Source organism: Aythya fuligula, chromosome 12, assembly GCF_009819795.1.
Source record: "Aythya fuligula isolate bAytFul2 chromosome 12, bAytFul2.pri, whole genome shotgun sequence".
NCBI lineage: Eukaryota > Metazoa > Chordata > Aves > Anseriformes > Anatidae > Aythya > Aythya fuligula.
In genome coordinates, this window is record NC_045570.1 from 1,334,692 (window position 1) to 1,360,001 (window position 25,310).

The 25,310-nt window shown below is 37.2% G+C and overlaps 1 protein-coding gene across 13 annotated transcripts in view; it reads right to left on the reverse strand.

Annotated features, from left to right (window-relative positions):
- The window catches only part of ZNF536 (zinc finger protein 536), a 351,794-nt gene that overhangs the window by 195,563 nt on the left and 130,921 nt on the right, over positions 1–25,310 (reverse strand). The window contains exons 6-7 of one of the 13 annotated variants that reach the window (XM_032195427.1): positions 6,120–6,169; positions 4,361–4,412 (exon numbers count right to left, since the gene is read on the reverse strand). The exons of 10 other annotated variants lie outside the window; for them this stretch is intronic. The gene's annotated coding sequence lies outside the window, so the exon portion shown is untranslated. Of the gene's footprint in view, positions 1–4,360; positions 4,413–6,119; positions 6,170–12,915; positions 12,980–25,310 lie in introns of all 13 variants that reach the window. 2 more of the 13 variants (XM_032195426.1, XM_032195428.1) reach the window with 2 other exon arrangements.

Consider the following 25,310-nt stretch of genomic DNA (forward strand, 5'->3'; position numbering starts at 1 on the left):
CTCACTCACAGATTAGAATAGAAAGATTAGAAGAATGCAGACAAGCTGTTTGATTTATTGCTACTTTGCATGTGACTTAGCAAAATCTGTTTTCCTTCTTGTTTATTCTATTTCACTTGCATATACTTAAGAAGTCAGATCCAAAGAAGAGAAAGATAAATAATTGGTACTGAAAGTTCAGTAGCTTAAAAAAAAGTAGTAAAATAATAATAATAACAATAAAAAATCCTGCTTTCTTCCAAGCACTGGTTGCATCTGGGATCATTATTTTTTAGTTTATAATCATTGATTCTTTTTTTTTTTCCTCGTGTTTTCCTGATGACAAAAATAAAGATAAGAGTGATACCTAAATTCAAATGGGAGCCTAATTTGTGGAATGCTTCATTAAACTAAAGCTTCTGTTTTTTGTTTGTTTGTTTAGAAATAACATTTTAAAAAGTAATTTTTTTTTTTTTTCATGTAATTGGAATGTATACAACTGATTAAAATCTCTCCAATTTGATCAATCTTCTGCAGCTCCTATCTGATCATTCACTTTAATTAATCCAACTGGCATCCACCTCAGATTGAAGGAACTTTAAAATTAAGTCTTTAATGATCCACTCTAGTATCATGCAGTACAAATAAAATAATAATATGCCTGGAAGTCTTTGTAAAGCTTATTTATTATTTATTTTTTTTATAATTTTTACAGTATAAAATGAATTCTGAATCTCCCATTCTCATCTGAGGACAGCATACCAAACTGGAAATCTGTAATACCCTAACTCATTATATAAAATTAAAATATCCGTAATGTTGACACCATTAATCCTGCATTCCTTACACAGGCAAGCTCCAAATAAAAGGCAGTGTACTTCATCTGGGGGAGGATGGGAGGATCAGGTCCTCTGCACTGATTACTAAGCGATAAAGAAAGAAGAGTTAAGGCTACAGAGCTCAGATCATGGTTTGAAACAATTTAAATCCTAAACTGTAATGCTGGTTTGATGATTTTATTTTCATTTCACAAAGGCTTAGATTTAGATTTTGCACACAATTGAATATAATGTCAAATGCACATATGTCCCAAAGATCAGAGTGTGATTGATTGTGAAATATTGACATGTGATAGCCCACTGAGATTTTGTTCACAAGGGCACCTGTCAGAAGCATAAACTTGGATACAAATCATCAAATAAGTATGTAAAATCATTATTAAAATCCAGGCATGCAATGAGATAGTCAGTTGTCTGAAATTATTGGACTGGAGCCAGTACAGTGGCTCAACAGACTAATGCTTTGGTCTTTGCAGATCCTCAGGGCCCTGGTTCAGTTCCTCCTGCTACTGTTCAGGTCAATTGTCTGTACCTAGTGTTGACTTTCCTGGCATTTAATGCTAGGAGTAAAGGAAAAAAATGCGAGCCCATAAGTTCCCTTTGACCTGAGCCACGGAAACATCTGCTGGTTGAGTCAGGAGCTGCTTGTTGGCCAAGTTTAACACTAACTGATCCTGTTGCGGATCAGCTCTCTCAGCAGTAGGTGTCACTGCAATAAATAGATGGATTTCAAGGGACAAAGACACACATACCTAATGAAAATGCAGAAACAGACTATCCCTGAATAGCAAGAGTTTCAAAAAGGAGGATATTGTCCTATTAGACTTTAACTTTATGTAAAAGGCTGGAAATCTGGTCTGGAGAGAAAAAAAAATCACAAGTGGGACTAACAACAACAACAAAGTAATTCTGCCCTTTAGTTCACATTAATCACTTTCCTGCAATCCCCGGTCTATTAGGTAAAGACTATTGCATTTAAATGTTAAAAAAATAATAATAATAAAAAATTAAGTTATTTTCTCTAGTGGAACAAAAGACCTAGTTATATGGAAAGATACTGCACACTCAACTGTAGTTTTAGGACTTAAAGACCACATGGTTAGCCTATTTTTCCACCAAATTACAGAGTCCATATACGACCCTATCTGCATGTAGAACAAGGAAAAATAGAATAATACTTATAACAGGTTTGGGGGAGAGGGTAAAGGATGTCTCAAATATAAATTTAATAGAGTAAATATTTTGAAAAATCAGTAACCAATTTACATTTGAAACAATTATATGGTATGCCAATAATATCACAGAGATGTCAGCCAAGTCTACACCATATTTGGTTTCATTATCACAAAATGGTTTGTAGGATAATTAAGAATGCTCCAAATTGCATACTACTAAGTTAGTGGACAAAACAATGCATCACTGAACACACAGATTACCTGTGATGACAAAACAATGCATCACTGAACACACAGGTTACCTGTGATGATGTCAACATAGAAAGTACATGCCTAAGAAAATGTTTTAATGTTGGTCAAGAGTTCAAAAGGAAGAAGAAAGATTCAAACTCTTAACATTGCATAACTTTGTGCACATGAAAGAGATCGTATGTGATGAAGTATATACTGTCAAAATTCACAGATAGCACAACTGCATTTATTTTACTTCCAATAACATTTAACTGGGAATAAGGGAGATGAAAGAATAAGGGGATACCAATACATTGTTCTTTTCTTTCAGGTCAGTATATTTAAGACAAACCAACATGAAAAAAGCTCCCCCATGCACAAATATATAGAAAGTATAAAGAGCTACTCTATGCAACTGGAAAGAGTTTAACAGCAGTGACGTGTTGCTCAGATGTCCCAAGCAGTCATTCATGTCAGGCCATCCTCCTGTACTCTGTAAAGCTTCAAGCGTCATGGGCTCAAAGTATACTGTGATCAACACAACGAGAAGAGGGAAAGACATTTTCTGCAGATTCCTCTTCAGAGCACAGGAATAGTGAACAGCTTAATATAACATCAATACAAACACTTAACAATTTAGAGGTAACTTGCCCAACAGCAGAGTACCCGGATGGCTGCCTAGGCCAGAAAGGGACTGAATTTCAGGACTGTAGAAATGAGTATCCCTAACTGATCATTTCTACATCTCAGTTAGGAAAAAGCTTGCCATGTATCTTAACTTAAATAGATGGCTTATTCTCTGTAAAACAGCCAGGGACAGAATCCAGGACTCTTGACTCCTATTGCTTAGTCCAGTATGCCAGATAGCTTTCTTTTATCAAACATAACTGACTGCTGAAAAGACTGTTTTTTTAACTCATGATGGACCTGTCAGCATAAAATTTTTTGGTTAAAATATTGTGTAGGGCTATTTTGGTTGTTAATAACTGAAATTCTTGGCTGTTAATCCCTTCTACCTCCAGTTTGTCTTCTCTCCTTTCTTTCCTCTTCCCAATTGATTTATTTTTCCCTCTCCCTATAACACATGGTCTTTGTGGCAAAAAGAAAAGACATAATTTAGAGGGTCATAGTCGTTCTTTGATACAAGTGGCTTTAATGAGTTATTGTTAATATTAATTTCCAGGAAGAGGATAATGTTGAGAAAGCCTCAGTTTCATCAAGGTGAAACCTGAAGCTGAAAGAAGCAAGAATGCTGGGAGGCAGGTGGATGAGTGAAAAAGAAAGCAGACATTACTTAGGTGCTTCTTGTCTTCGTGCTCTCCAGAAAAAGTAGAAAGAGAAAATCCCTTGCAGAATTGAATGGAATAAGACAGATAAGGAAGCTCAACACAAACTCAGACTAACAATAGTAAAAAATGCTCTTAATTACCACTCAATAAAAATAAAACACTAAAAACACAAATCTCCTTTATCTGGTTCTGGTTTGTGCACACTTTTACTGATATTTTTCTACTGCTGTCATTTAAATTTATTAATTGATTGCCGCCCTGAGCACAAGCACAAAGCTGGTAGCTCTGGAAGCCACCTAGCACCTCACATGATGCTTTCAAACTGAGATAAGTGGTTTAGACTTAGAGGGTGTAGTCAGCAGTCACTGCACAGCGACAACACCAACAGCTTGATTTTGCAACTGCTATAATCATATCTACCCCAAGGTCAGAAATATGAACAGAACAAGCTCTTTTTCAGACTGTAACCTCAAAGAAGAAAAAATTATATTTATGTATATCTGCAGTACTACTAATCACACTGTTCTTTCTGAGGGCTTCATGAGCAGAAAGACAATCTTGAACAGGGCTGCCTATACTTAAAGCAACTGAGTTAGGGATATATACCCTTATTTCCCTTGCTGCTTTTTAAATTATGTCGACCTGTCTGAGATAGATAATTCTGCTTCACAATAACACTGCCTCTTCCTCTGAACAACGGTGCAAAACAGTCGTAGCAGTTCTGTGATTACGCCAAGGAAGTGACAATAATGTCATATAAACAACCATAAAAAAGGGTCACATCTTCGCAGTACTTTTCAATTCAGGGAGGCATGAGCAGTTAAAATAACAGGGAATTTCCTCCTACCTTGCGCTGCGAGGTCAAGTGCAAGAAACAGAAAGCCACTTAGTGCACATATCTAAGAAAGCAAAGATGCAAGCACTGATTATGGTAAAACAGTACACACACTTAACTACAATGGCAGCATGACCTTCAGGATCCTGACAAGCTTAGCTCTGACCACTGTTTGGGCATTCCCGTTTTATCTTGGCACAATAACTTTGATCATTAATAGAAGAGGCACTGAAAACTTTGACAGACACAGAGCAGAAAGATGAATACATGGGAGAAGGAATGTTAGAAAAGTACAATAACATATTTCAAAGCTATCTGCAGGATAAAAAAATCCTTTAAATAATTTTGATGTTAATTGCAATATTCTGGGCCCATGGCTGGAAAGACAATCTATCATGGTTGATAGGTGAGCAGCAACCAAGCTGACAAAGGAAGTCCGATAAATGCACTCATGGGATGACAGACACTGGCAAGTTCAGTTATGGTTCCCAAGTCAGTAGAGAGGTGGACTCCACTAACTGCAATATACCCTTAACAGGCAGTGCTGGTCAAATGCAGCTCTGACCAAACTCTTTCCAGTGACTGACAGCATCCCTAGAGGCTTTGGCCCTGCAACAGGCTGAGGGCAGCTGAGAAGCCCCAGTGACTGACAGAGTGCTTTACTGCAAGAATTTTTGATACAACACTCAATAAACATAACCAACTCCCAGGAAAACAGTTTCAAGTCTCTTGAATAGCCTGTACAAATGAGCAGTTTGTATTCAATTTCTCCAGTTCATGTAAAACTTCACTTGATATTAATTTGCAAAATCATACTCTGAAGTAGCTATTTTTTAGACATACACATCCAAGAAAGTCTATTTGGCAGTTAACATGTCTTTGCTGTAAATCTGCATGAATCTAGAAAATTTCAGCAAAATATGAAGCCAGACGAATGGCAAGGGAAAGGTTTAAGGAAGCAGCCACGGGAGGCAGGGAGTGGGCTCCCACTGCTTGCCATGGGACATCCAAACACTCCTCACTGTACGGGATTCACTACGAAAAGCCCCAAAGCTAAGAACATTCAGTTCTCCCCCAAAACCTCTGTACTGCTTCATTTCCCTAAGTAGAAACTCATTTTTCTGTTGTACTGACTTCCAGTGCCTTCCACCTATGCTTATATAGAGACTGATATTTATATCTAATTCAAATGACTTTTCTCTCTTTTACTTACTAGTTTTGAATAGACCAGCTATTATTTGATGTGAGAAAGCATGAAGGGGATGTATATAGCAAATTGTGGCTTCTCATACTTCAGCACAAGATTATCTCAGAATTTAAGTCATATTTAATCAAAACATCAGGCTTCCTTGTAGTTCATTTTTTACTTTTTATTCTTCTTTTTAAGTCACAAAAGAAGTCCTTTCTCAGATTTTGGTTGTTGGGTTTATTTTCTTAGTGACTTTTTTTTTTTTTTTTCAAAAAAAATATCTAAAAATACTCTTTCTAAACGACTTTGTTCTCTTTCTAGATTCTCCAAAAATATTCTAAAAGGACAATGGTATAAAAATTATACTGTAAAAAAAAGTAAGTACTTTGAATGAGCAGAGTTATTCAGTTATATCCCTTGCTTATGAAATACCCGTATCATGTATCCCTTATCCAACAGCAGACTCTTTTAGCTTCAATCACAAGAGCTAACAATATGTTATTGATATGATTTCAGGAAACTGTCAGCAGGCAGCTTAACTTTCAGCTCATCAGCTATGGTGAGTGTATGCACAAAACGTACCTGTACCCTTCCTTCATGAAAGCTGGCAGTGACGGGAACATTCCTGTCAGCTGTCGGGGCACAATAAAGAGAAACATAAACAGGTCGTCTTCACTAAATGAATTCTCTCTTGTTACACAACTAAAACTCACCTCTGGTTTCACAGGGAATTTAAACCAGAATCAGAGAAGCGTATCAGAGCTCTGGAGATACAGCTGAGTGCTCCCTGTGGGAATCCACACTTAGGAACAGCCAGGCAGGTAACCAAACCAGGGCTCTGCGCCCTCATCCCCCTTCAGCCCCACTCAAACTCCTGCTTAGCACTAGGCCATCCTACAGCCTTTTGGATTTCTGTGAACAAGGGTTCAGGCTTTCACCTATTCTCTCCAATTATAGTCAGCACAAAATCGACAGGAAGACACAGAGCAGGGCAGCTAACTGGGCCACCACACCAAGAAAAAGTGGCTTAAATGATGCCTAATGTTGGGTACAGCCTGAGCTCTCCAGATACAGTCAGGATGTTGAATCTGACCAAGGGTGGTGGCCATCAGGACTTCTACTGCCCCCATACTCACTGGGGAGAGGGGTACAATCAGAAATCAGAAAAGAGTTGAGGCTTTTCTGTACAAATATAAAACTTCATTTCCAAGCACTTCTGCTTGAAGGAAAATAAAATTATCGTATAAATAAGTAAATAAAGTCCAGTATAGTCAAATTTTTATGTTATCGACTACTATACCTTCAAGAGCTGATGAATAACCACAAATGTCAGAAGGCAGAACAGGAAGCTAGAAGTGCCACTCTTCCCTAGTTTACAAAGCCAGCAATGTTTTTAAACCTAGTTTTCACATTAGTTTACAAGCTTTAATAATAAAAGAGTATGTTGTACTATTCGATGTTGGTCATTTTTTTCTCTGACGATGAAAAATAACAGGCTGCTGCAGGAGCTAGCACAGTTGGTTTTTCTTTTCAAATGATCAGAGAAAGCACCGTACTTTAAGGATGTGCCTTACTTGCTCTTAAAAGGGTAAAATGAAATATTCTTCTAGCTATTCTAAGCCTGCCGTATAAGTATTATGCTGTTACAGATTTCAAAAGGTTAGCTTTCAATGAACCTGACATCAGTATAACCCAAAATAACCCATTCAAGAGAAAAGTAAGAAATAATTGCTGTTTTCTTTTTTTTTTTTTTTTTCCTCAGCTATATTGCTATAATGATTTTGCATAACAGATTGAACAAAGTGCTGTTGTGACAGGTGGTAGAATTCAGCTAGTAAGCACAGAGACAGGGTTCAATTTAGTTTGTGAATCCTTTAATTGTTGTGCAGCTAATTAAAGAAGGTTCTTTACACTCGCAAGTGTTTACCGTTGCTAGTATGCATACATGAAAAATTAAATTGTGCCTTCAAGGGCTGAGAACTATAGAAAAATCATAGCTGATTCTGCAACATGCTTACCAGCTCAAAATAGATGCTTTTCACAATTGGAATTTGTAAAACTTTTTGCTAAGCAAATATAGAGCTAATTAGAAGTGTTCGTTGGACCAATTAACATTTAAATAAATAAGCCATATTGCACATTTCACAGTCTTTATTTAATGATGCTTCTTAACTCTTTGGAAAGATTCCTTTAAGTACAAATAAGTTGTCATAAAAATGAAAGACAAAAATAACACCATAACAGTATATTCTATGCTTTTTTCTTTTCGCCTTGAAGTCTTTTCTAAAACTCTATACCTGTTACTGGGGACAGAGGGAATACACAAATCTGGTTCCTTCTTTCATCTTGTCAAGTTACCTCTCCACCCTTTTGAATACAAACAGCAAAACATATTTGATTACTATTTAAAGTGTTATGATAGCTCTGTTTGTTTTGCCCCATGGAATCTGTTTTAGGGAAAAAAAAAATAAACAAACACTTTTATCTCATAAAATGGCCATTGCAACTAAAAAGAAGGGTGTTCTCAGAATGATTGCTCTTAGAGTAACAAAAGCAGCAGTTTGGAAGCTTCTTATACAAACAGAAGTGAAAAAAAATCTATTTTTCAGGTCTTCTGTTAGCATTCCCATACCTAACCCAAGCCTGCAATTGCCTGTCTCTTTGGGGTCCAAGTGATATTTTGTTTTCAAAACAACTGTCTTTTAACTTAACAGTCCCTTTCAATCAATAAGACCCTTCAGTTTGTGTTGAACATACATCTCTCTCTCTTTCAACTTCAAAACCTCTACCTAACACAAAGGTTACATTAAAAAAAGGGGAAAGGTTTCTTGTTACTTTTTTCTAAGATGCCTTCCACTACTTTGTAATCGTGCTAAGAGCTAACATGGAAGGACTCATTGTTGACCTTGGCTTTCAGCACAGAAAACCAAATTAACAAGGACCAATTAACATTTAAATAAACAAGGGAGATTAACAAAGAATACTCTGCATACCAAAAGGGTAAAATAAACTAAAAGAAAGAGTACAGCATCTCCCTTAATCAGCACGAATAAAATTCTCTGTTGGTGCATGGAAGCATGGGCTGCTCCTTCCTGGACTGGCAAGGCCTGCTGAGCACTGAAAGGGATGCAGCCACATGTGACATCAGGCAGTGCTCTCACACTGGCAAGCCCTTGGGAAAACGTGCAGAGACCCCACAGACACACGATATACTAACCAGAAGAAAGGTGTTGCCCATATTCATAGCCTCTGCTTTGCCTCTTCCATGTGAGGTTTTTGGTATTTGTGATTGCCTGCATCTGGTATCCACTGAGAAGCATGTGGTTTTGAATTGATGGCTGATAAGAAAAGGGCTTAGACTGGACACCTATTTTATATATTACTACTTTAATTTCATACACTTCCTTTACCTTTTTTCAAGGAATAGGGAGGATGTACCTGAAGATGCAACTACCACTGTGTTGAAGAGTCAGGGACTCTTAGTTGCAGGGACTCCCTGTGCCTCATGATCCAATGGTGCTACACCAGGCAGGATGAACATAAAGGGTTCAATCTCTTTTCATCTTCCCTGCCTCCTGCTCTTCCTTCAGGTAGACCTCTAAAGAAGACTTTCAATTGGCAAAGTTTCTCCACCAAATTTGGTTATTATTATACCAACAGAACAATTAAATCCTCCAAGTATTAGTCACCCACAAAGCCTACCTTTTACAAGAAAACTCCTCCTACATAAAGGTTATGAATAATTCTCAGAAGGTTACAACATGATCTATCATTTTAAATATTTGGATTTGGAGTACTGGTTCAGGCCTCTAACTGACAGTCACCTTTATGAATAGTTAAGAGTTCACAGAGATGATTATCATGTACTATTTAAATATGTATAAAGGACAAAGATAATAACAATACTTTGCACTCTAATAGAAGCTTCTGTCTGAAATTCTCAAAGGAGAGTCTAAGTCCTCACAGATGTACACTTACAGCTCATCTGACCTGCACACTTGGTCATTACTATTACTCTTATTTATCAGACTGGGAAACTGGTAGGCTCTCATTGCTGGATTTCTCAAAACTGATAATGTGTGACTTAATTTATAGAGCAGTTGAAGTTTTCCCAAATGTGTAACCCAAACTGAATCATCACTGTATAAATTTTGACTGGTGATTTGTGCCAAGGCAGAAGTCAACGAGCAAAAATGCAAGGTGCTCTATAGATCCCAACTCCTACTCAAGTCGGGATCCTTCTCCCACTGATTTGAGAAGAGAATTATCACCATGCCTTACCCAAGACATAGGCTGACTGATCAGTACCCTCTGTCCAGCCATAATAAGCATTTCTGTAACCTCAAAGATCATTTTAGATTTTTTCCCACTCTTAAAACTAAAAAATAAAACAAACAAACATAAAAAGGGCTCTCACTTGGGAGCTAGACTTTCTTGTGTGAAAAGTGCTTCTCTGTACTTCTCTGGAATTACAGGAACTTATATATAAAACTGCTTCCCCCAGGCACACCCCAAATCCTCTGCTTTGGATGAAGTTAAACTTTCCAGTCTTCTGATCAAGAATGTGGAAGAAAGGGACCTCTTTTAGCCTATGAAATACAGAATTCTAAACCACATGAAGATTTTGCATGTGCTCAATAGTATCTTTCATAGAAATCATGAAAATAGCTAGAAATTTCAAAGGGAAATGTATAAAATAAGGACCCCAAATGTAAGCACTACTCCATAAACTGTAAAAGCTTGAAGCGCTGCTAAAAAAGTTGGTTGGATTATGCAAACTGGACCTGGACAATTTGAACTAAGTGAAAACAAATCCAAAAGTCCTCTAGTCCTTAAGGCCATATTTACAAAAACGCTTAACTAGTCTTGAATAATTCTGCCAACATATTAGGAAAAACAGCTTTACCTCCCTACATTACTAATATAAGTCACCTATTATACAACTTAGTTTCATATATAATATTTTCTTAACCAAAGAGGAAAAAATGCAAAAGAAAAATCACATCTCTCAAAGCACACAATTTTTCATGCTGTCCTTTACAAATACTAACATTGCTTCAACATTTTAAAAAATCTCATTGTGTCAGAGCAGCACAGATGATATTCAGATCTTTTTTGTGTAATGAGTAAAAAAAAAATATACCAGTTACAATACATAGCTTCTGAATGAGAGAGAAATTGGGAAAATCTGTTTTAATGTGATTCTTTTCAAAAGCCTGAGCTAACCGGGAGCTGATATCATGAAAACCCCTCTGAAAGACAACTTTTCTTGAGAAAAATGTACTGATGAAGTAGACTGGACTGGTTTTGTTCACTAGACAGTCTGTCCTGTCAGGGTGTGGTGTTCCCTCCCTCTCTCACCTCAAGCCAATCTACTTGCCATAATTTCCCTGACAGCACTATACTCAGCAGCAACTTTTTTTTTCCTCAATTCTTTAAATCAGAATAACAAAGTTACTGAAATAACATCCCAAGCCCCTGCCTGCACTACTGCTAACACAAGGGAGCTCTGATCTCATTTGATTTCCTATAGCTAATCACAAACAGCAAGAGACTGAATTCCCTCATCTCAAATATAACCATCTAAAGTTAAGTAAAATTCAGCATAACATTCACAGATACAGAAGATCAGAAAATTGGTTCACAACAACTTATCACAGAGTAACATGTTAGCACAAGTTAACTGATTCACAGTAATTTTTAGTGTACATGCTTTTGGCAAATGTGATGTAAACTTACTACAGCTTTCAGTGAAAGACATATTTCACTGGTTTCATTAGGGCTAAACTAATACATTGCTTCTCATGTGCTGTGAGGCAGGAACTACTACAGAGACAGATACAGCAGCTGACAATTGGTAATCTGGGTGTTGGATCAGCATTTAATGCTAGGTTCTGTGCTCTTCCACCTGGATTCAGAAAATCAGGTATTTCAAACCGCAGTTTCTTTTGACAGGTTTTCATTAAAACACCTGAGTTAAATTTTTCATTTTAAGCTATAAGACTTCTTCCTAGGGCCTGTTTGCTGTGGAAGTCCCAAACATAGAATAGGATATGAGCTGGCAAAAATAATAAAATGAAATAAAAAAAAATAAATCACAAACTAACAAAACTTCTTAATATGCCACAATATCGAGGTTTAAGACAGTGAGAGATACAAGCTCAAAAAGCTCTCATGATGGACCCAATCTACTACCAACTTGGTGGAAATCTTTCTAATCCTCTTAATGATCTTTGGTTCAAGTCCACACTGAATTAGTGACAACTAATTTATATCCACATATGATCTCTGTGCAGAATTTGAATTCCCAAGTCTCTAGAGCTTACTGATACAAACAACCACATATATGCACAAAAATTTAACTTACCCTTATCCTTTATCTTTCATTGCACTCTTTGAAACTAAACACAAAAGTCAAGTCCAGTATTTAGAGGGGTTTTTTTGTTTGTTTTGTTGTTTTTTTTTTTTGCCACCTGGAAAATTACTTTCAGTAACCAAAAGCAATCTGAATTAAAAAAAAAAAATGACAACGTTTTCTAAAGTATGATGTACAAAACACTAACAAAAAAATTCACCTATGTGTAATTTCACTATAAGCCACACACCATATAACTGCAAGCTATTCTGGTGTTTCTTTCTTACTCCAAAACATTTACAAGGTGAACAGAGAGTCTTACTTTACACATTACTGACTAGCTCTGTAAAGTTTTGTAAATGAAAATAAAAATAAAAATTCAAATGGCAAAAAATCTCTCCAGGAGTTTCCAGTTTCTTCTGCATTATTTCACTTATTTCCTTATTTCACTTACTTCACATTATTTCCACTCAGAAGAGTGGAATGCTTTTCTACCACTGCCACTGCTGCTATCACCTTGGCTCTTTTTGGGATACATCTTTGCAATAGAAAGGAGTTGACCAAATGATACAAGACAGAGGGGGGAAAAAACAAACAAACAAACAAAACACAACAATGCACTGAAATTATTCCTAATAGCAATTATTTTCCTAATTCCTTTAGAGACTAAAACTAACCATTGAAAATCTTTGCTTTATCTTGGATTTGCTATAGACTGGATTCATGCTAAGAGTGGATTCAGACTGATGAATCTGCTTCCTATAGAAGGTAAGCCTGCATCATTTCAAGTTGGAACAGGGAGCAGATGCAATATGATATGCCCAACCTCTCAACAGAATCATCTCTGCAGAAAAAAAAAATGTACTGGCTACAAAACATGCATCCACACATACCAGTGGAAAAACTGGTATGGCTAATTTTATGTCTTCCAGCCTTGACATATGGAACATGCTAAATACTTCTGTTCAGCTGTAGCCACGTCTACTCAAATCACAAATTATATAATAATGAAGAGTAACATACCTTCAAAATGAACATAAAACACATTTATTTTGCAAGCCAGTCTACAGGCAGCTCTGTGTCTTCCCTAAATGAAGGAAAAAATATATTGCAAACTTAGATAGTTCCAGAAGTTTACAATACAAAACTTTGGCAAAAATGGTTGTAAGCTAAATACACATTTTTCCATACTGTTAGCTGTTAATTTCATGAAACAACTAACATTGATCAGCATCAAAAATATGTAAATGCTGTTCCTCAAAAATAACCCAGAACAATTTCTACTTATCATAGAATCATAGGATATCCAAGTTGGAAGATACCCACAAGGATCATTGAGTCCAACTCCTTGGTCCCCAAAGGACCTCCCAATAAAAAAATAAATAGAGCATGTGTCTAAGATTGTTGTTCAAATACTTCTTGAGCTCTGTCAGGCTCAGTGCCATGACCACTGCCCTGAGGAGCCTGTTCCCCTGCCCAACCACCCTCCTAAAGGACCCAAAATATTTTCAATAAGAAAATAGACAAATTTGTTCAATACACTTGATATCTCAGGCAGATACAGAGTCATTTTACAGATGCAGAACAGAAGCTGAGGAAAAGTTAACTTGCAAATAAATACTGGTAGCATTGGCTAGAGCCATTTCTCTGTCAGACTATGGGACTGTCTAGCACATGATATGAGTTGCTCTTTCTGTTCTTATTGTAGCTTTCTTTTTTTTTTTTTTTTAAGGACACAATCCATCTCAGCTATTGGCAGCTGTTCTAGCATGTCATCTACCTATATTAGACATCCATCCTTAAAGAGAACAAAATCATGAAATCCTCTCAAAATCTGTGTCTCCTCTGTGGGAAGGGAATGTGCATAATCTTTAAGACAGTTTTCTTTTACCCTGTTCAGAAAAAATAGGCTTCCAGAATCCAAGCAAACTATACTTAGTATTTCACCAAAGGGCACACACCACTTCCGCTGTTTCAATACAAACACTTTTTTTCAATATAATTTTACAGGAATAAAGACTAAATTGTTACTTACAAGATTCATTTTGTAAAGACAATAATTAACGGACTACACATGGAAGTGAGGTGGAGAATATCATGCATTATTCTGTTTTCGAGTACGTCATTTTAGTAATTAATGCCGACATCATCTTTTTAAAACGCATTAAGACAACATATACTCTGACATGGACAACATATACTCTGCCCAGTGGTTGCTCTTTTTTTTTTTTTTTTTGTGATGGTGGTGGTGGAATATTATTTGTTGTATCTGAGCAGAAATGTTGCTACTACTGCAGTGGGGTTCCTCCATCACCCAGGGAGGTCCTCCCTCACAGATTATCTCCCTCGCAGATTTCAGGTAGAAAACCAGCTGATGGTAATCTTTCAATTTTCAACGCACTCGCCAACAGACTCCGGTTCCCGTTCTCTTTCTTCCTCCTTCTCATATTTAACGTTCAAATAGCTGTTCTTTATTATTGTTTCCCAAATAAAGTGCAACCTTTCTTTCCACAGAAAATCAAAGATAGGAGAAAAGGAGGAGGCAACAGTTTAGTTCAGTGATGTAAACCCATGAAAGTCTTTCATCAGCTTCCCTGACAAGAACTGAGAAGATTAGATACCATTTATGTCTTTGAATGAACAGGTCTTTATCCTTCTCAACAAGGTAGTGTCTAAGCACCATAATTCTAAGGTTCTAGGTATGTCAGAAGTTAGTGCCTTTAGTGACTCAAGGCTATTGTATTTTTTTAGATGTTTATTGACCTGTTTATTATTATCTATTTATTGAGCTGTTTTCCATGAATGTCTAATCCTCTTCTGAGCCTGCTGATGCTGTCTGCCTCTACAAATTCCCTTGGGAGCAAGTTCCAGAAGTTCACTACTGACCATGTAAAAAAACATTTCCGGTTATCTGTTTTAAGCAGATATCCTGCTACCTCCACTGAGGGGTTCTAGTTATGGCTTTGTGAGATTGGTGGAAAAGAAGAGAGCTGAGGGTCTTGGAGAAGACTATTGATGGGATTTTGCTTCTACAGCTATTCATTTTTTCCCAGTGAAAAGTGAGTGCCCAAAAAGTTTCAATGAAACTTAGAACGTAAGCTCCTGACTTAACAGTACGAGACTCATTGAGCATCTTTGCTAATGTACCTTAGCTAACACAGTCTACTGCTTCTTATAATTCAGCCCTGGATGATGAAAAGATGATACATTTTATAGCATTGAAGACTTCTTCCATAAGCTAATATTCAACCCCTATATACAAGCAGTGTCTCTTTGAGTAAGAGTATTTGAGGATTTATAGTTTTGTCACAATTGAAATGGGGCATCTATCATGGCTGATGTTTATTCAGGTCCAGAGAGGAGTGTGGGGGGGAAATAAAAAAAATAAAATAATAAAAAAAAATAAAAATATAAAAAAATAAATAAAAACAAAAATTCTTCCTATTTTGACTAAGAAGAAAGAGATGAAAATGTCAGAAAAAAGCTTTCACAACAGCACTTTTCAGAAATATTCACCCAAATTTGGGTTTGAAGACTGCATAGACTGCATAGCTGAACCCAAAGCCAGTTCAGCTGAGAAAGCCTAACGAAAACACTTCTTCATCTGGCAGGGACTGTTGTTCCAAGCTGCGTCCAGATGATTCTCTCCACCCCCACTCTCCAAAACTAAAACTATTATAAAAAATAACCATTCTTTTAACTTAGTTTGAAAAAAAAAAAAAAAATCTCCCAACCATGGTTGAAGCCAAATGGCCCTTCAGGCTACTACTGAAGAATCAATTACATTAGCTGTAAGCCTAAGAGAGTCCTGGGGACAATCAGTCAGAGACATAATAGCTGTGAGGGAATTGTTAAGCAAATTGAGGGATTCTTTAGGTAATTGGGATTGGACAACCAGGTCATACTTAATTTGAAGCATCCATTCCATACAAGTGCTTCAGAGGTATAGTAGGAACTACAGACAGTAAAGCCTAATTGTGCAGCTACTAACTCAGTGCTTTTAAAGGGACAACCCCCAGCTCCTTATTCCTCCCCCCACCCCCAGACCCCTGTCCAATCTCGTGCATAATATTTAATAGCATTGTGCTCACTTTCTGCAGAGGAGAATTGATACAGCTACTGCGGGGTCAAATCAGGGAGCTGAGAGCCAAGGCTCAGCAGCCTTCAGGGAGAACCCATAGTGCTTATTCACAGCCCTAGCCAGGGACACTAACTGCTCAGGGTTTCCTACCAAAACTGAGAAGCAGAAAAATGGACAATTCAATGTTTTAAGATAGTCCAAAGATAGTGGGGAGGTACATTTTTCTCTTTCTGCTGTTGACTTTGTCTTTAGCATGCTAAATGTACACTTAACTACAAATTCTGGTCTTCCAAGGAGACACTGCACAAATTCACAACACCTACTTCAAACTTTGAAATAAAGTTTAGGGAATAAATACTTTCCAGGCAAAAAGACATTGTCAGTTCTGAGAGGTCAGTCCAAGGGGGCTACTCAGAGGTTTCAGATCAAATTAGATTTCCCACCATAATTAGACAGGGAAGTATTCCAAAATCAAAAAGTTCTGAATCTACTTTGTCCATTGAAACAACTTTCAGAAAAGAAAAAAAAAAAAAAAAAAAAAAAAAAAAGTACGCTCAAAGTTCATGTCCAGTTTGCTTTTGGAGAAACCTGTCGCAAGAATCTACTGCTGATATTTTTTGGCTTCTCCAGAGAGAAGCAAGCCAATTGGGTTGATACAATAGGGACTGCAGTCCCAGGAGAGATTAATTCTTTGTTGGACTGCCCTGAAATTTCACAAGGTAGACAAAGAGAGACAGCAAACATGACCATAAGAGTGCCAATACCAAAGCCAAAAAATCCTCATCTCCCTTTTTTCAGATTCTTTTCTGGAACTAACTTGAGGAGAAACCCTAATTCTGGGTCTCTTAGCAAAGAGTACCTAAAATAATTGCCCAGAATGGAAGATTCTGCTAGTGCCACAATTCTTTGGCAAGGCAAGGCAAAAACTGGGAAGAGAAGAATAAAGAACAGAACCTGGATGACTGAAGGGTGCCAAAGCAAGAGCTTTGTGCCAGTTGCCATTCTGCTTGAAATCTGCACTGAGGAGCCCAGTGGTCTCTGCTCCCAGCAAGCTGGCGATGGCATAGAAGAGTTGGCTACAGCTGACCCTGGCAGCACAGCTGATGACAGCAAAAACTCAGAGCAGCAGACGGGCCAATAGCCCATTGGTGAAGGTCAGGAATATCTGATCATGCATGCTTCTGCCATTACAGAGCTCTCACTGAGTACAAATCCAGCCCATTTCATGCTCCTGATTTAGATAATGTTTTAACCGCTTATCAGATCGGTTAGCATTTTTCTAGCCTTGACAGAACAAAAGCCAACAGACACCGGATGCAATTCTACCTCTAATGTTTAGAGCTGTGACATGATCTATTCAGCCAGGTTATAGCTTTCTAAAGTTATCCAGCAGAATGCCAGTAGTCACCCAGCAACAGCAGCTTTTACATAGGGAAACCATGTAAAACAGAAAAAATGTAAAACCCCTGATCTGGAACATACTGCATTAACTGAAGAAAGTCTTTCCACTCCACACACTACACTAATACCAATTTAGGTGAGTGAGCAGGCAATCAGTCTCCCATGAGACCAGTTAAACAGGCTATGGTATACCTGCTGAATTGCCTGGACAACATCAGGAGTCAAAGCCTAGGGAGCACTTGAAGAGTACGGCAAATAACCCATCTACAAAAATAATCATCATCAAAAACAGTTATCCACAAAATTTTTGCCAATCAGTGCTTTGAAAAATGAGCCATCACTTTCTGTGAAGATAACGGATGGGAATTCAGTCTGTGTCACAGCTACAGGAAGAAAAAAAATGACTGTTGCTTTGGACTACAGGATTGCTGAGAGCAGAAAATTTGGACTTAGTGCATTGTGATGTCAAAATGGTCAGGGTTAGATAGTGGCTCTCTTTTGTCCAGAGTGCTGCAAATAAATTTATTTTGTCTGTAGGAAGAAAGCCCAGATGAAAAATTTATGCCAGCAGCATCTTTAAGAGACTTTACTTGGTACAACCTGGGTGAAACTTCAGGAAAAGTAAAGGCAGTCAAACGGGTATCTGCAAGTAGAAACAAATATTTACAAAATGACTGATAATGATCTAGCCTCTTACAAGTCCCAGATCAACAAAAGAAGCAATATGATACTGTTCAGAGGTGCTTCTGCTAACAGAAACACATTTAGCAACAAAATAATCGGAAAAAATGAATAAATAGTCATTAATTCATTTTTTGTGTTTTAAATAGGCTATGCTTCTGTGACAATTATTAAACAGTTCTGAAGTACCAGAAGTTTGGAAGGCCCATTCACTATATTTGCTTTCCACAGCTGCATCCTCGCAGACGTTAGCAATGGTATGTTTTCAAAGGATGTATGTAGCAGTCATGCTTAACAAAGGCTACTTACCCCCCAAAACTGGGGAGGATGCATAGTTTACTGTTGACTTCATAAACATCAGGTATCTCAATGCCATCCTTATACAGCCATGACTGCCTGAGATGACCAATGGAGAGTATCTACATACAACAGAATACCTCATATGCAATACATGCAATCTTTGAACAAGTAGACAAATTAAATACAAAATTCAGGATTCTTCATTTAGGGCAACAGTACCATTTGAAACTCTAATTTATCATGTGTTGTGTCTTTCAATCTTGTATTTTATGGATGTTGCTCTACTTTGGAAGAAGGTATATTGAAAAACCTGAATGCCACCTGAGAGAAGGTTTACTCAGCCACAAGATGGATGTTTTTGCCTATCCAAAAATCAGACAGTATGGACCACAAAAGTGCCAGCTTCAATCATAGCTGACAACATTTTGACACACAATGGAGTTAATTACTTATAAGAACAAGGTCTAGACACTGGGAGATGTCACCTGCTTCCATCCTGCTCCATTTCTTACATGACCAAACTACCATAATACATTACTGTACTTCAGGGTCAGGCTCCAGCTGCCCTCCATGTCCAGACACAGAGAGGAGGGAGAAAAGGTTGATCTGCTTTGACACCTGGGAATAACTGCATCACCTTGGGAAACTGTGTTTCAAATCTTGCATCTGATTATAATTATTTGGTGATGATCAACTCCCCCTTTAGATTAATTTTAAATGTTTCTGAGTTGGAGAGATGAATGACTGGAATTATACTGGAAGAGTGACAGGAGAAGGACATAAAAGAACTCTTGTTCTTTCAATTCTTGTAGTTGGCAAAAACCTTAAGAAACTATTGTGAATTAAGTTTCCTCACAGTGGTAATCTGTGTAATTGTAACCTGTAACCAGTTAAAACCATAATGTTGCCTGGTTCATAACAACTGCTGACTGTTGTGACTAAAATATTTCATAACTTTGGTATAGGGAGAGGAGAAGACACATGGCACCATTCATGCTGAATGCACATCACTGCTCTTACTATATGTTCTTTTACGTCTTAGAGGGATGATAGATAAACTTGAAGGTTTCACATTCTCCTGCCAAATCTCTCTCTCATGTTGATGATCTTCCTCTTTTCAGTTCCACAAAACAACAACGTGATTACTTATAAGAACAAGGTACTAGTTAAAATTCAAAAGTAGAAACAAAATTAATGTACTTGATCAGAACCTGACGCCCAGGTTCTGCTATGTTCTGCAGGCACCATGCCCAATGTTAAATTGCACCATGCCACCCTAAGGCAATTTAAGGAATGCTGCTTTGCACCTGTGGGGTTTCCATACTGCCTTCCCCTGCTGAGCCTGAGAACAGCCTATATAATCCAGAATCAGGAAGGTAGCATGCTTTCTGATTAATGAATGCATTGAAATTTCACAGTCCAAGACACATTTTCATTGTTGGCTCTTCCCCAGCTGATACTGATACTTAGTCTCATGATACTTCATTACTGATATATATGCGTACGGTGAAATCTCTAAAGTAGTGTCTGAACCCTAGCTCAGCCATGCCAGACAGAATGCCTGGCTTGATGTCTTCTTTCATCTGCCACATTTTACCAGATTTTAAGAAGATGGCTGTCTTAATCTCTTTCATTTAGAGGAAGGTATCTGAGAATAGGAAATAAAACTGACCAGTAAGAAAGGAGCAGCTGCTATAACCAAACTGATGATGACAGTGCCACTATCAAACAGAACTGAGAAATTCCTATTACTTTCTATCTAGCCATTGCCTCAGATATTCAATGTTTTAAGTGCACAGGCTTAATTTGTTTTTACACACATCATGAAAACAAATCTAAGGAAAGACCACCATGTGGTTGAATCTGCAGTCAACTAGTTGATATACCAAAAAAGTGCTAGGCCATAAAACCAGTATAGTCAATTTAATCTAATAAAATACAATGGATTCTTCTCCCACATACAGTTAGTCTTAAAAATAGTCTTTATACATATGAGAAAACCAGCGATGTTTACAAGAATAACAGTTTGCATCATTGGGCAATAAAGCCTGATACTCTCTTCGCAAACAGATAAATATTTGTACACTGGTACTATGTGACCATCTACCCAAATATTATCTGTGTGCACGTAGAATAGAGCACATTTTGCCAGTTGCTTTGTTTTGCCAGTTGCTGAAACTATAGCAACTGTTTCCTTTTCTTCCTTTCTAAGCTCTACTAGTCCATAAGAGCAAAAACCACGTTCTGCACTGATACTGAGGACAAATAAGTGATTCATGGGGACTTAATACTACTAAACACTTATATAGCACTTTATATATTCAGAGTGTTGTACAAATATTAACAAATTAATCCTCACAGCAACCTACAGGGTACATAAGTATTTTCCAAAATAGGGCCAAATTTGTTGCTCATGTATACATGTACAGCTGCAACAGAGCTACACCCACTGACATCAGGAATAGATTTAGACACAGAAATCAGACAGCAGCAGTACATGACACAAAGCCATGCCGGAAGACTTGTCAAAAAACTCAGATTAGGATTCAGATGATCTCATCTCACACACAATTTCTCTCTTGCATATATTTGCTTTCATTCTTTTTTCTACTACCCTATGACTGCTGGGCTGTTTTTATTAAACTCCTATACATACTAATATGACTTAACCAGTGAGATACCACCATTTCACACTGGAAACTCACACCCATGTTAAGGAGTATGAATGAATGAGAAAGCCCACCAAAAGAAGTGGATTGTTACTTACATTGCCAACAGAAAAGTAAACAGTAATGATATGTATCATATTTATTCTACTGGAATGGCCGCATCCACTTCCTAAAATAAGACTCCTAATTACAAGAATTATGAAGGTTACAAGAATTAGTATGAAGTGCAGAATATATGGAATTGCAAGGATGTATATGAATAACAGCATCAAGTAAGAGGGTTTTATAATGTTTTTAACATATAAGTATTTAATGCAGCAAGCATTTACTGAGGTTTCAAAGAAAATCCTAAAATTAATAATTAGGAATGATGCTGATTACAACACTGACCGTGTTTGCTGGACATTCTGGTGGTGCTTATAAAGCCTAGACGTGGTTAAAAGGCTCAAAATTAAATACTAAGAAGGCTACATTACCCACTATCCAAAAAGCAACATCAATATCAGACCTTTTGTTGTTATAATTCAAAACAGCCCAACTTCATTAACACATAACCTGGTTGTATTGGTATTAAAAAAAGGAAGGAGGGGAACACGTAATAGATAATCACTGAAGTATGGGATGAACCAAAGAGAGTCCACCCAAATCGGAAAAGGCTGCAATTCCTATCATGAAACTATCATCGAGAGAGAAGAAACTGGATGATGAGCATGGCTGATGAAGGTTTGAATTCAGATGGTGGCTAACCCTGGGATTCACTGCCCACGGGCCCCATGTGGCCCTGAAGAGGGCAGTGTTTTCAGAACAGATGGCAGGGTTTATCTGCTCAACTTTCTCCATCCCCGAAAACAGCCTGGCAGCCTTGTAGCTGTCCTTGCTCTCAGATGTACCTTTATCTTCTTTTATGATCAGTAGTCCCAGGAGAGACTTCAGAGAAAACGCTGGCCTCAAGTACTCAAAATACTCAAGAGTTAAGCCTGGCATTTTTAGAATACCTGCGGGTAGCCTGGCAAATCCAGTATCCCACATTCACCCACCTCTAATGATGATTATTATGCACCAACAGCTGTCTACAGCTCAATGGATGAGGATCTAATTGATCTCATTACCTCCCCCCATATAAAGTGAAGTGTGTTGCCACTCTGTGGGTCTGTGGATCCTGTGCTGATTGAGGGCCTTGTGCTGGAGACCTGCAAACAGAGTGTTTGGTGGTGCTGTTAGTTTGCTCTAAAATGGTCAGAATCCACAGAAACAAACATTGTGTAATATGCTGTATAATATAGTACAGTGTGGCTTTTGTCTTACCAGCTTAATATTGAATAGCTCTGATAGCATTCATATGAATATTAATTTTGTAATAAAAAGCAAGAGACTGGTGTATTAGTTATGTGTTCTTTTGTTACTTTTAGTCTTTAATTATTATTATTAATGCTATTATGTCCAATTTCCCCTCACCTCCATCACCCTCACAGTCTCCACTGCAGTGCCCTGTCTCAGGCAGCAAGCTCCTTCTGGAGCCAACAACGTTACTCAATTAACCCTCTGGCAGAGGATGCTACAGTATGTAACTGGTGTTGCTTTCTCTCCTACAAGTCTCTGCACATCATTTCTGTCGTGCTCCCAATGATCCAGCTGAGGATCCAAAGCACTGTCTTTGACTCGGATTGCCTGCCCGGCCCCACTGCCTGCTGCCTGGCCCTGCATGTGGTTCTCCATGCAGAAGGTAGAACTGAAATATTTATGCATGTGTGCTTGGGTGAGATGCATCTGTATTTCAGATTTTAAAAGTTGCATTTTCCAAAAAAAAGAAATCCATTTGCAGAAACAAAAGGCCTGAGTCTACTTTTAGATGGGGGCAATTCCTCTCTCTTTAATAAAGTTATACCTGATTTATAACAGTATGAGAGGAGATTCTGGCCCATAATATAATATAAAATGCTCAGCTTTATGCAGTTTGCTTATTCATAAAGATTACTCCAATGTCACTGTGGAAAAGATGCAATGAAAAATACCTATTACTCTGCAGCTATGCAACTGCCAAGTCTCTCTTGTTTTTTAAAGAATACCACTGTTCATTTGCTAGTCTACAGTAGATATATTTTTTAAGATAAAAACACTACATTTAATTGCTTATGGATCTTGGTTCTTTTAGCACTACTGGAAATCACACAAAAACACATTAGTAGAGAGCAATTAGTGCAATGGCAGTAAACAACTAAGGCACTATTAAGCAGTGGGTGATTAAATAGTATTACTTCTTTATTTTTTTATGATATTAGACTTAGAGAAGATTTTAAACATATGTTCCTGTTAATATCAATGGTATGAAGGGCAGGTGTCTAACATTCTTAAGACAGTTGTAGTCAGGGCACTTCAGTTTATAAGAAAGATTTTCTTTTAATAGAAGATATGTCTCTTTATACAGTATATTGCACTATTTCTTATCTCACTACACTGAGACATTTATACAGTAATATTATTTAATAGGAGTTATGAAATCACACACTGTTCCTTCAGAAAATAATACCCACATCTCTACCACCAAGGAACAAAGAGCTACCAAACTCCCAAAATAATATGCAATTATTTATATCTGTGCAAAGAACAAATCGGGGACTATTTGACAAATTTACTACAATGGGCTATAACAAACACTGTGATAAGTTAGCTTGAATGGCAGTAACCTTCAGGCAACATAAAAGATGAGAATCTGACCCAAGGACAGAACCCTTGTGGTATACCTTTTTAATCTGCCTAGCCTTCGCAATCTCTCTGGACTCTGTACTTGTTTATAGATCATCCTCATGGTCTGGCACATCTTTTCCTCGGCATCTGATTAAGTTAACAATGTGCTGCTATTTGCATGCAGATTTGCCAGGCCTTTCTCTACAGCTGCTCCCAAAGACTTGGTCTTTCTCTGTAATGTGATAGCACAGCAGTCAGTAAATGCAATCTTTGTCAAACCCAGGTGTGCTCTTGATTTGGTTCTCATTCGTTCCAAGCAATTTTTCTTTCTGTAGCATTTATAAGGCTCTATTATAGTATAGCCACATCTGGAGCTAAAATTCTTCTATTAATTATATACTTTTACCACTATGAAGACAAATTCAGAGACAGCTACTAACATTTTTGTTGTTGTTCTTATTCCTATTTTGATAGCCTGTATTTTATTTCTACAGAAATTTAATTTTTAAAGCAGCATTCCTGATTTTTATTTCTATAAAAACAGTAATGCAAAGCATGAAATCTAAATATTTGATACTTCTCTTCTAAAATCATGCTATCAATAGCAATATAAAGTATTAAGCTTTAAAATAAACTTTCAGTACTTCATATAAAAATATGATATTATAATGAAGTATCTCTCTTGTTAAGAGTTACAATCTACTTGGGAAGGAATTAAAGTGGTTAAACAACAACAACAAAAAAACTTACTCAGTTCCCTAGTGAACGCTGGTTCACATCACAGAATCACCAAACAATTTGTTCCCTCCACAGTCAAAAAGCAGAAACAAATTTGATCAGCATGGTGACTTAAATGCTGTATTTTCTTTGTGCAATGAGGGTAATTTTTCAAGATCAAGTTTGAAGTAGATTAGTACAGAAATATAAGCGAAGCCTTCACTCTTATCATCTGAGTACGGATAAAGGATGTATTCACCCGAGAGCATTGCAAGTTATTTTCTAAGAGAAATTTTTCCTACTTCTTATTTTTTGTGAGTACAGAAATCATCACAATGAAGTAATAAATGGATACCAGCAAACAGTTTTGACAAGTGAATATTCACTGTGTAAATGTACATTTAAGAGGAAATAGAAATCATATTTCTTAATTTTAAATCTAATTTATGATCTAAAAGGTAACATTTTTTTTCTAGGTAAATACCTGTGCATTAGGTCAGCGTGCTTTTAAATTACAGGAGCACTACAGAGAAATACCAGTCTCCTCAGATGGGGAATGATTTCCACTTGATCAAACCTTTTTTAGGTGGTCTTCTCTAACCCCTGGTCAGCTAAGGTTAACGTGCACAAAGTAGTCTGAGATCCTGACTTTAGTACGATTTCTTTTAGAAGGCAGAATAAATGACAAACTTTTTTTTTCCTTAATCACATTTCTTCAGTTTTACTTTCACTGTTTTTTGACATGTTTGTATCAAAATAATGTAAATGTGCCATGCCTGTGCAGCTGAATTCATTAAAGCACTGCTGAGTTCTAAACTGTATTCTTTAATAAAATTAAGAATAAAAATATTGAACTAGATTTCTTTTCTCCACACACACAAAGA